A 9,851-nucleotide genomic window follows, 5' to 3' on the forward strand; every position below is an offset into this window, starting at 1 on the left:
GGGTTTCTTGTAAAGGACAATTAACTTTACCGCCTTTGAAATACACTTATACTGTAACTTTCTTGAATTGTAAACTGACAGGACTCTCAAAAAGCTTTAGTTTCACGCTATGTAACGTATGTAAAATATTGACTTTGACCACATATTGAACTGTTAATTCAAAGACACTTTTTGGGTTCACTAGCTCAATCGGTAAAACGGAACTTTTACTGGATTACTTGGTTACCCGTCTGTCCGACAGATCTTGTAAAAAAAAAAAAAAAAAAAAAAAAAAAAAAAAAAAAAAAAGCTTCCAAGTCAATGGAATCAAGATACTGCTATTTCCCTCATATTTTCATACTCGAAAGCACTCATAAAAACCTGTAGGGAACTTCCCGTTGACCCAGCATCATGAATTTGTAATTATACCACACGAAAAAAGTATTTCTTTCTCGAAAGTCTTGAAATTTCCGGGACCGATATTTTGCCAGCATCAGCGTCAATAATAGACAAAAATCGTAGAGATTCTCGATTCCGGGAATGGATAAACTGTCTGTATACGTAATTTTCTACGGATCCCATGAGCTTGTGCCAAACTCGCACCTGGCCATTTTTATTAATATTAACGCTGTTCTGTGGCTAAACTGATTGTTCGGGTGGCGATCTTGGTTTAAGCTCTGAGCCGTATATCAGAAAAGCAGCAGCCTTAACTTTTACATAATAAAATATACGTAAACTGAAAGTTAGTGCAAAATGGTTCAAATGGCTCTGAGCACTATGGGGCTTAACTACTGAGGTCATCAGTCCCCTAGAACTTAGAACTACTTAAACCTAACGAACCTATAGACATCACACACATCCATGCCCCAGGCAGGATTCGAACCTGCGACCGTAGCAGTCGCGCGGCTCCAGACTGTAGCGCCTAGAACCCCTCGGCCACCCCGGCCGGCAAGTTAGTGCAGAAATGGATTTCTCTGAAATAACCGCTAACGGTTTTTAATCTATGTACTGTCTTCAGATAAATTTTCGAACTGATATTGGTTAACGCGAAATTTCTCGCAGTCTTTAGTTTCCAGAGAGTCTAAAACAATTGTGCCATAAAATTTTAAAAAAATTCATAATTTTGATGGTATCAGAATATTGTGCAAAGTATATACCAACGTATTTTCAGTAGCTTTTACTTTTTTGTTAAAGCAATGTCGTTCAACCAAAGTTCTGTTTAAAATTTGTGTACAGTCAGTTACTGAGAGCTATGGTGTAAAACTAAAACATGGTGTTACCTGAAGACCAATCTAACATCCAAAAGGCATTGTGACTAATAAAAAAAAAAAACTAAAGAAATTTACTTACGGGTTTCTCGCTACATACTTTACCTCTTTCCATTGATTAACATATTGGAATGTTAACTAGCAGAAGAAAAATTCATTTTCAAATGTCTAAAATTAGACAGCAGTATGTCAGTTTCGTAGGGAAATCAATGCCGCAAACTTGTTGTAGTGAGTTTCTGGATGAAAAGAGTTGATAATGTATTTATTAACTTCGAAAGTAGTATGGAAATAACTTTAGTAATGTTACTTTCCCTGTTTGCATAATGATTGCCACAATTTTTTTCATTTACGCAAAAATCTGACTAATGGATTGGAGACTTAAATATCTACTGATACCAGGTGCTTTATTATTAATCTCTCATTTCTTTCTCATGAGAGTTCCAGAATATCGAGGTCACACACTGTGAGGTAACTTTACGCAACACCCTGGGAGGCGTCTTGGTGTGGACGGCCAGCATCCTGTGTCCTTGGCGTCACGCTCTCAACAGTGGCTCCATACAGTCCCTGTGCCTCTCTCTCTTCTTGGTCACAGCGTAAGAGGGGATGGTGGCGGCAATAATCGACGATAGCTAAAATGGTCACGTTTGTAGTGCACTCACTGGCACATGCACACATTTGCGCGTGTTTGGATCTAACAGCCGTCACTACACGGAATGACTATTTGCACACTGTTCTTGCTCCTTTCGCCACATAAACTTCCATAAACACAGCAAGCAGTGCGAAACGCATGCCGGAGAGTCGTCAGCAGTGTGTGGTACCTCTAACTCCTTAACACTGCATTGTAACCATTTCCCAAAGCATTGTTGTTCGGAGACACGGGTATCCAGGTTTCAGAACTAGTATGACTGCGTCCAAACTGCAGCCACTTAATGGAAGCTAAAGATACGAACCTTCGCACACTTCACTAAATGTCAGATGTTTCGGACGTCTAACTATAAGCAGTTCTTTCCGTATATATTATATTCGGTTTGAATAATGCGAGATTAGCTTCCTTAATTGGGAGCAACGTATCAATAGGAATCACTAACAGACTCGCCACACTCCAGTATTCTGCTTAAATCTATCTGCAGTTTGGTGTTGGTCATCGGACACCACAACAGATATTTAATTACTGAATGTAATGAAATTTTGCTTGTTTTCGTGGCAACTGGCGTTCCTCGACAGCTGTTACCTGAGCGAAGGAATGAGACAGGGCGCTCTGGTAGTAAACGCGGTTGTATTTGAAACGACCAGACTTCTATTTACATTAAATATGTTGTTCCTTCCGTTAGAGTACGGAGATTGTCCCCGTGGATGTGGCTATGTGCCAGAAACACAAAATACAGAATACATATTTGAAACAGGACCTGATACGCTTAGAAATAATGTCCATTCCACAGTTTCTTTGGTGAAGTACCATTCGCCACGTTGGCCAAATAAGACTGAATAAATTTGTATTTACAAATTAATACAATAACTGTCCTTAATATGTAATTGTACGAAATACATATAGTAATATCTATGATTTGAAAATCGTCAACATCATTTTCACTTTGCACTCACCTCAAATGCACAGAAATTAAGATTTCATGGAACTCAAAATTAAGCAATATTAATAGTTCAGCCTTATTAAGGAATTCGTTGATGGCGTAAGATTTCGCTGACAACAAATAATTCACTGTTCTCTTTCAATAGGTAGACTTCGACGGCTACTGGAAAATTGTTGATATTGTTTGCTCCTGAAAATCTGACACCTTCTTGGGAAAATGTAATTACGAACGGTTCAGAAAACGTTAAACTGTCTACGAATGTAAGCGCGAGAAGTTCAAAACCGTTTCCGTAGATACATCACTATAACATGTGTAATGGAATTCGTTGCCACGACATAGCCCGTACGCTCAAGGTACCGTGCAGTACTCGCTATCTGTCGAACTCTTCCTTCGTACAAAATATTCCGTTTGCGTCCCGGCAACATCTCATTTCTTTGTTTCTACGCCCCGCTGATGCCTGATCCCGACAAAGTTGACAATGAATGCATCTTTGTGTATGGAGATACATCCAAGTCTGTTGGTGTACTACACCATTCTCCGTCTTAATCATTCAACCTATTAGACCGACTTCGTACAGAAATAACGGTACTGACTTCTCTATACAAAGGCAGCAAAATGGAAAAGTAGAGGGCAGAGCGTGGGTAGAATCTCTATGTGCGTAGACCATTCAAAAGGAGAGGGACGAGAAATGATACCGAGCCAGAATTTGTCAAGAACACTTAAGGTCAGGCGCTTGAAGCCAGACAAACAGTTTGTCATTACGTCTGATAAGAACACTGATGAACTAAAACTTTAGGAACATCTACTTCAGTGTTTTGGGTCATTTCGGGAATGCAGTACAGCACCGATTCGTCTTGGAGTGGGTTGGAGACAGCCTTCTTAGGTTTCTGGACGTGTGTTGCAAGATACCTACGCCCTGCTGGCGGTATCGTCACATACACTTGTAATGTCTCTTGCAGCGGTCTCTCCGCGATATTTTCAGAAATTTTATAAATTGTATAACTCAGTACATATCTCGAAATATCTCGTCTTATCTTACCGATTCCTAAACTTTAATATACGATGATTATCAATGCAAAGTAGTTTCAAGCCCTATTGTTCCTTGGAGCGTCCATTTACTCCATGGGATAGCTCCTCTGCTATCTATGTTTTCTCTTATGAAAAGAATGAAGGAAATCTTGCCGATTAGCCGTGAAAGGAGAATGTATATGTATGTACTGTTGAGCTAGTTGCCATCTTGATGAGATTCTGTATGAGAAGGAATTTAATACATGAACTAAACTGAAGAGATCGACTGACAATTTTCGTCCCACCGAGACTTCGAAATTGCTTCACTGCCTTATGGAATTTAAGTTAAGTTCAATTTAATCAGGATAGAACAGTATTCAACTGTGTGAATGTGATAAGCCTGCTTTGTGAATGAAAATTCCCTTAATATACGCATGTTTTTACTATCCTGATCAGTGAAGCTAAATCAGGCCGATGTGAGAGAGGTTTTTTAAATTTTTAGATCCCACAAAAAAAAAAAAAAAAATTAAACACTGACTGAAAAAAAATCGCAATACCAAGGAAGGAGCTGTGGAACATAAACGAAAGTCGGTAGTCGTGTTTCTACATCTGAACGATGTTGTCTATCCAGAATTGGCGCCAGTCGCGAAAGAGTGGCGCTACGATGAAGATCAAATCAGGTTTGCTTTAAATACTCGCTGTAACGGTCGTGTTAGTTACCTTGGAGACTGGACGTAGTGAGTTGATGTTAGTCAAGAATATCTCTAAAGCGACAAAGATGCCGTTATCAACACCGCACTGAGTTTGAATGAGGTCGTGTAATAGGACTACGAGAAGCTGGATGTTCCTCCTGTGATACTGCAGAAGGACTTGGCAGGAATGTAGCTACTGTACATGATTGCTGGTAGCGGTGGTCACGAGAATATACGAACAGGCTCTAGGCGGCCACGTGGCCCTACCGATAGGGAAGACCATCGTGTTCTGCATATGGCTCTGGCGCATCGTACAGCAATTTGAGCAGCAGTTGGCCACCACAGTGACACAACGAACCGTTACAAGTTGGTTACTTAAAGGACGGCTCAGAGCCAGACGCCGTGTAGCGTGCATCCCACTGATCCCAAACCACCGCCATTTGCGACTTCTGTGGTATCAGGAGAGGGCTGACTCCAGGGCAGGGTGGAAGTCTGTTGTGTTTTGTGATGAAAGCTGGTGGTTCTGCCTCGGTGACAGTGATGGCCGTGCGTTGACTGGGAGGAAACGAGTCGCAGGTTTGCAACCAACCAACCAACCAACCTGCCTGCGTGCTAGACCTGCTGGTGGACCTACACCTGCAGTCATGGTCTAGGGTACGATTTCGTATGACAGTACCAGTACTCTTGTGGTTATCCCACACACGCTGACTGCAAATTTTCACGGCAATCTGCTGACTCGACCTGTTGCGCCGCCATTCCAGAGTGTGTTTTCCAGCAGGATAACGCTCGCTCACACATCGCTATTGAAATCAGACATGCCCTACAGTCCGAGCGAGGTGGCGCAGTGGTTAGCACACTGGACTCGCATTCGGGAGGACGACGGTTCAATCCCGCGTCCGGCATCCTGATTTAGGTTTTCCGTGATTTCCCTAGATCGCTCCAGGCAAATGCTAGGATGGTTCCTTTGAAAGGGCACGGCCGACTTCCTTCCCCATCCTTCCCTAATCCGATGAGATCGATGAGACCGATGACCTCGCTGTTTGGTCTCTTCCCCCAAACATTCCAACCCATGCTGTACCGTGTGTCAACATGCTGCCTTGGCCTGCTCGATCACCAGATCTGTCTCTGATCGAGCACATGGGACATCACTGGACGACAACTCCAGCCCATCCACAAACAGCACTATGTGCAGCAGTAATGGCACTCCATCCCACATACTGGTAGCCGGCGCCTGTTCAACACAACGCATGCTCATTTGATGTTTGCATTCAACATTCTGGCGGCTGCACCGGTTGTTAATGTACAAGAATTTCACATTTGAAATGCCTTATCTCGCGCTTTCTTTAACCTGTGCTCTTCCAATGCTAATCTCGTACATGTGTACCTACACAGATGCATTCCCGAAATTTTATTACGATACATTAATTATGTTTTGGTGCTGTGATTTTTGCCCGTCAGTATTACGGACCGGTAGTTTGCTGGTGCAGCAGGACTGGGACCCCGTAGCATTCCTGATGTGCTCGATTGCGTTCATATCAAGCGAATTTGGAGGCCAACTCGTCAATGTGAGCTAATCATCACGTTCTTCAAACAACTGGAGCACGATTTTGGCTTAGTAACATGGACAGTTACGCTGCTGGAAGATGGCACAACTATGTCCCGCTCACGTAGTTGCCAGCTGTTACGGTGCCTTGGTTAACAACAGGTCCCCTGGAAGCCCAGCTGAATACTCTCCTTCCCCCCCCCCCCCCCCCCCCCCTTCAAAGCATAATACTGCCTCACTGATCTGACGCGGTGCGTTTTCGAACAGCTTCTCACTTGGTCTCAGTTGGAGTGGGAGTATGTAACAACTTAAACTCGTGTTAGGATATGTCAAGTTGCTATCTGAAAAATGTACAAAACTTATTTTGATATCGAAGTACGAAAACCAGAACTGGGTTAAAATTAAATTTTGAACGGAAGTATGTGAAGCTCACGCTATACGATGCGAAATCCAGACTAGCTAATACATCAAATAATTCGCCCGTGAGAAAACAATACAATGAAATTTACATATGCTCTTCTAGTGCAAAAGAAATGATTCCGATTAAAATTTTGGCCCTGAATATTGTTAATCCTTATCTTTAGTCACGCAAACAATCACTATACGAGAACTGTCATTGATATTACGCAGAAAACGAACATAAAAATTAACGCATCTACCTGATAAAACAGCTTGAAAAAGCACAAGATAGCACTTTCCTGAAAACTTCTACTGACATTATCAGAACTGATCCTGATATTTTCACAAATACACTCTGACAATCACTGTGTCCTACAATGGACATGAATTTAGATGGTAATCAAATTTATTGGCATACCTATGCGCACGGAACGCTCGGCTGTTCTGCAATCCGTTACTATGAAGACAGTCACGAGACGGTAAAAAACCAAATTTCATTTACCATTTTGTGATGTGCTGTGCAAGACTATCTTACAAATCACAAAATGCTCCACAGTGAAGAACTCGCTATGTGCAATGCGAGTAAGCGAACACAATCATGAAAGGAAATGAACATGGGGAAGTAATCTTAACGAGAGACAATGAGAACCAAGACTCGCAGGTGTAACTATCCTTCATTAATCCATAACAATAATACGCCCTTTCATGAAGTTTTCATAAGTAGACTAGTTAGCAAAATATTTCTCAATAATTTTCCTGTTTGCAATTATTTTCTTTGACACTTGTTTCAATTATAAGACAAACAGATGTGTTGCAGTATAATATTTCTACAGTAAACTTCAAATATAGCCAATGTTCCAACAATGATATTACACAGTTACATATATATACTGATTTACCTTAAAATATCCTCTTTTTACGTATTTATATTGCTATCTTGTTTTCTTTCCGGCAAAACATGTTAGTACAAAATCCCTCTTAAACATTGCTGCACTCAGGCCGGCTTCCATCCTTTACAAACAGAGTACATTGCCAGACTGACACACTCTCTCTCTCTCTCTCTCTCTCTCTCTCTCTCTCTCTCTCTCTCACACACACACACACACAGCTACTCTGGTTTAACTTAACATCTTTGGTCTCAAAACAGACTTACAAAGAATATGATTATATCGATACTGTAGATGTTGAGTACGTTTATCAGATTCGCAACTTCACTCACAGTTAGGCCAAAACTTCTTGAAAATTCAGATGGCAAAGCGGACAGTAATTGGGTGAACACGTACGCTTTGTCTGTGCGGACGGCCATGTTAATAAGCGTGATGAGGCATGTACATCGAACACGTTGTAAGCCAGTCGCGGTTCCACCGCCCTCCAGTCACACTCCGCAGTTGCTCACAACAGCTGGCGAACAGGCAACCAGCTTCGCCGTTCCCGAGATGCTCGTCTCCAGCGCCGAGCCACGGCAATCTGCCCTTTAGGGAAGTCGCTTATGTAAGTGGATTTCCGATTTGCAACGAGTGTCGTCGAAAAAATGGTCCTCCATTTCTGTGCTCGCTTATATACTTACCGCGACACGTGCTAGCTTTTGCACCAGACAGTAAACAGTCTCGCGGTGGGCACTGGTCATAATATTCTGGCTCACCCGTTTGGGCCCAAACATTGGTTTCAGCTTTGTCGAATACTTTGGAGACCGGCAACTTGGGAGAATATTGGGCCTAGGAAAGCGACCATTTATGTCTATTTTCGATGCATTACTGGCTCATTTGTAGTTGATGTATTTTCAGAGCAATACATACAAAAAAGGCCAAGTTTAAAGATAAATTTTCATGTTCACTTCATTTATTTGATGGATTATAAAAATTTAAAAAAGTGAGAGGTTAGTTATTGAGCAATTTCTTCTTCCTTGAACTTGGAAAATTTATTGACCTCTGAAGAAACATTACGAATCTGTAGTAGAATTATAGAGAACTTCGAATGGTATCGTGTATAAGTATGAAATTACATCAGTGCGATCATACTGGCTCGGCCATTCGGGACAGTAACTGTTGGGATCTCTAATATTACTTTCCAAATAATTCCAGAAACTGACAACACGAGGCAGCACCAGTCAAGGGGCACGTCGCGAGTCCTCAGTACATTGTCGTCACACGAAATGAGTCCAGTTTTCGAGCGAAAGGTGGTTCGCGCGTCGGGAAAGTCGTGGGCACAGTGTTTAATACGAAGTTGGTGTCCCAGATATCAAACTGCTTCCGTAGTTTGACTGGCGGCGCCTCTCCTTCGCGGAGTTCGGTTGATCCTGTCGGCTCGCAGGCGGTGGGAGCCCGTGTTGTGCCAAGGACGCGTGTCCGACGCCCGGGCTGGCGACGCACCCGGCAGGTCGGCACGCGTCAGCGATTTCCGGCCTCCGCCTGCACCTTTTGAATTACTTTTCCGACCATTAAAATTGCGACACGATGCAGAAGGCATGCAACAAACATCAAATGAGTGTCGGGTGTACTGCATTCTTGGATATGTCATTTCTGCGCCCCAGGGCATTCACGGCACATTTTTGAGCACGTACGTAACTTGCATGGGGCCCCAAGCGATTGCAGTTCCTCCTTTCCTGTGCTGCAAACTGTGTCACTTTACGTTTTCTAGGGCAGACGCCATGCTGGCAAACTAGCTCGCTCGTACTTTTACACCTCCTACTTCGGTTACGTCACGCTCGGTCCCCACATTTGACCTCCACCATTTCAGACAATTTTTGCTGAAGTATGGACCGTGCGGCAGGTCTGCAACTACCAGGTACGGTAGCCAGTCCGTGTGTGGGGGCGTACGGCGGCAGCCCCTCTGGCTACGCAGGGAATGCACTATTCGTATCCGAGCTCTTACCTCCCCACCCATGAAGGAGAGCACGTTGCTGTCTGTTTCGCAGCACCGAGACTCCGGACAGTAGCCATTACTCTGGCTGGGCAGTCATGAAGGACTTGTCAGCCGGTGGCCGCGAGCCTCAGTCACTGACTTCAGACTGACTGCAATTCTTCACTGCACATCCTTACGACCGTAGCATTTTCCCCTCCTTGGCCTCGCCACGGGAGGAAAGCAAAACCAAGCAAAGTGCAGAAAACCAACCGAACTTCAGAAACTTACTCCTCTGTGCTCCTCGGTCGCACTTGGACAGCTAAAGGGTCCTTTCTACGTACTTGATCAATGTTCCAGGCGGAGAATGTTCAGAATGATTTGGAGAACTCTTTCTTAGTAAACTTCGAAGTGTGTGCCTGGAACGGAAATCCTACCTTACGTAGCGTCTTTCTCTTGAAGAAGATGTAGTTAGTCGTGTACTCGTTAACTCGTTAAACGCCCTGTAAAAGCTTGAACATCGTACGGATTTTGT

Source organism: Schistocerca serialis, chromosome 2 (genome assembly GCF_023864345.2).
Source record: "Schistocerca serialis cubense isolate TAMUIC-IGC-003099 chromosome 2, iqSchSeri2.2, whole genome shotgun sequence".
Taxonomy (NCBI): Eukaryota; Metazoa; Arthropoda; class Insecta; order Orthoptera; family Acrididae; genus Schistocerca; species Schistocerca serialis.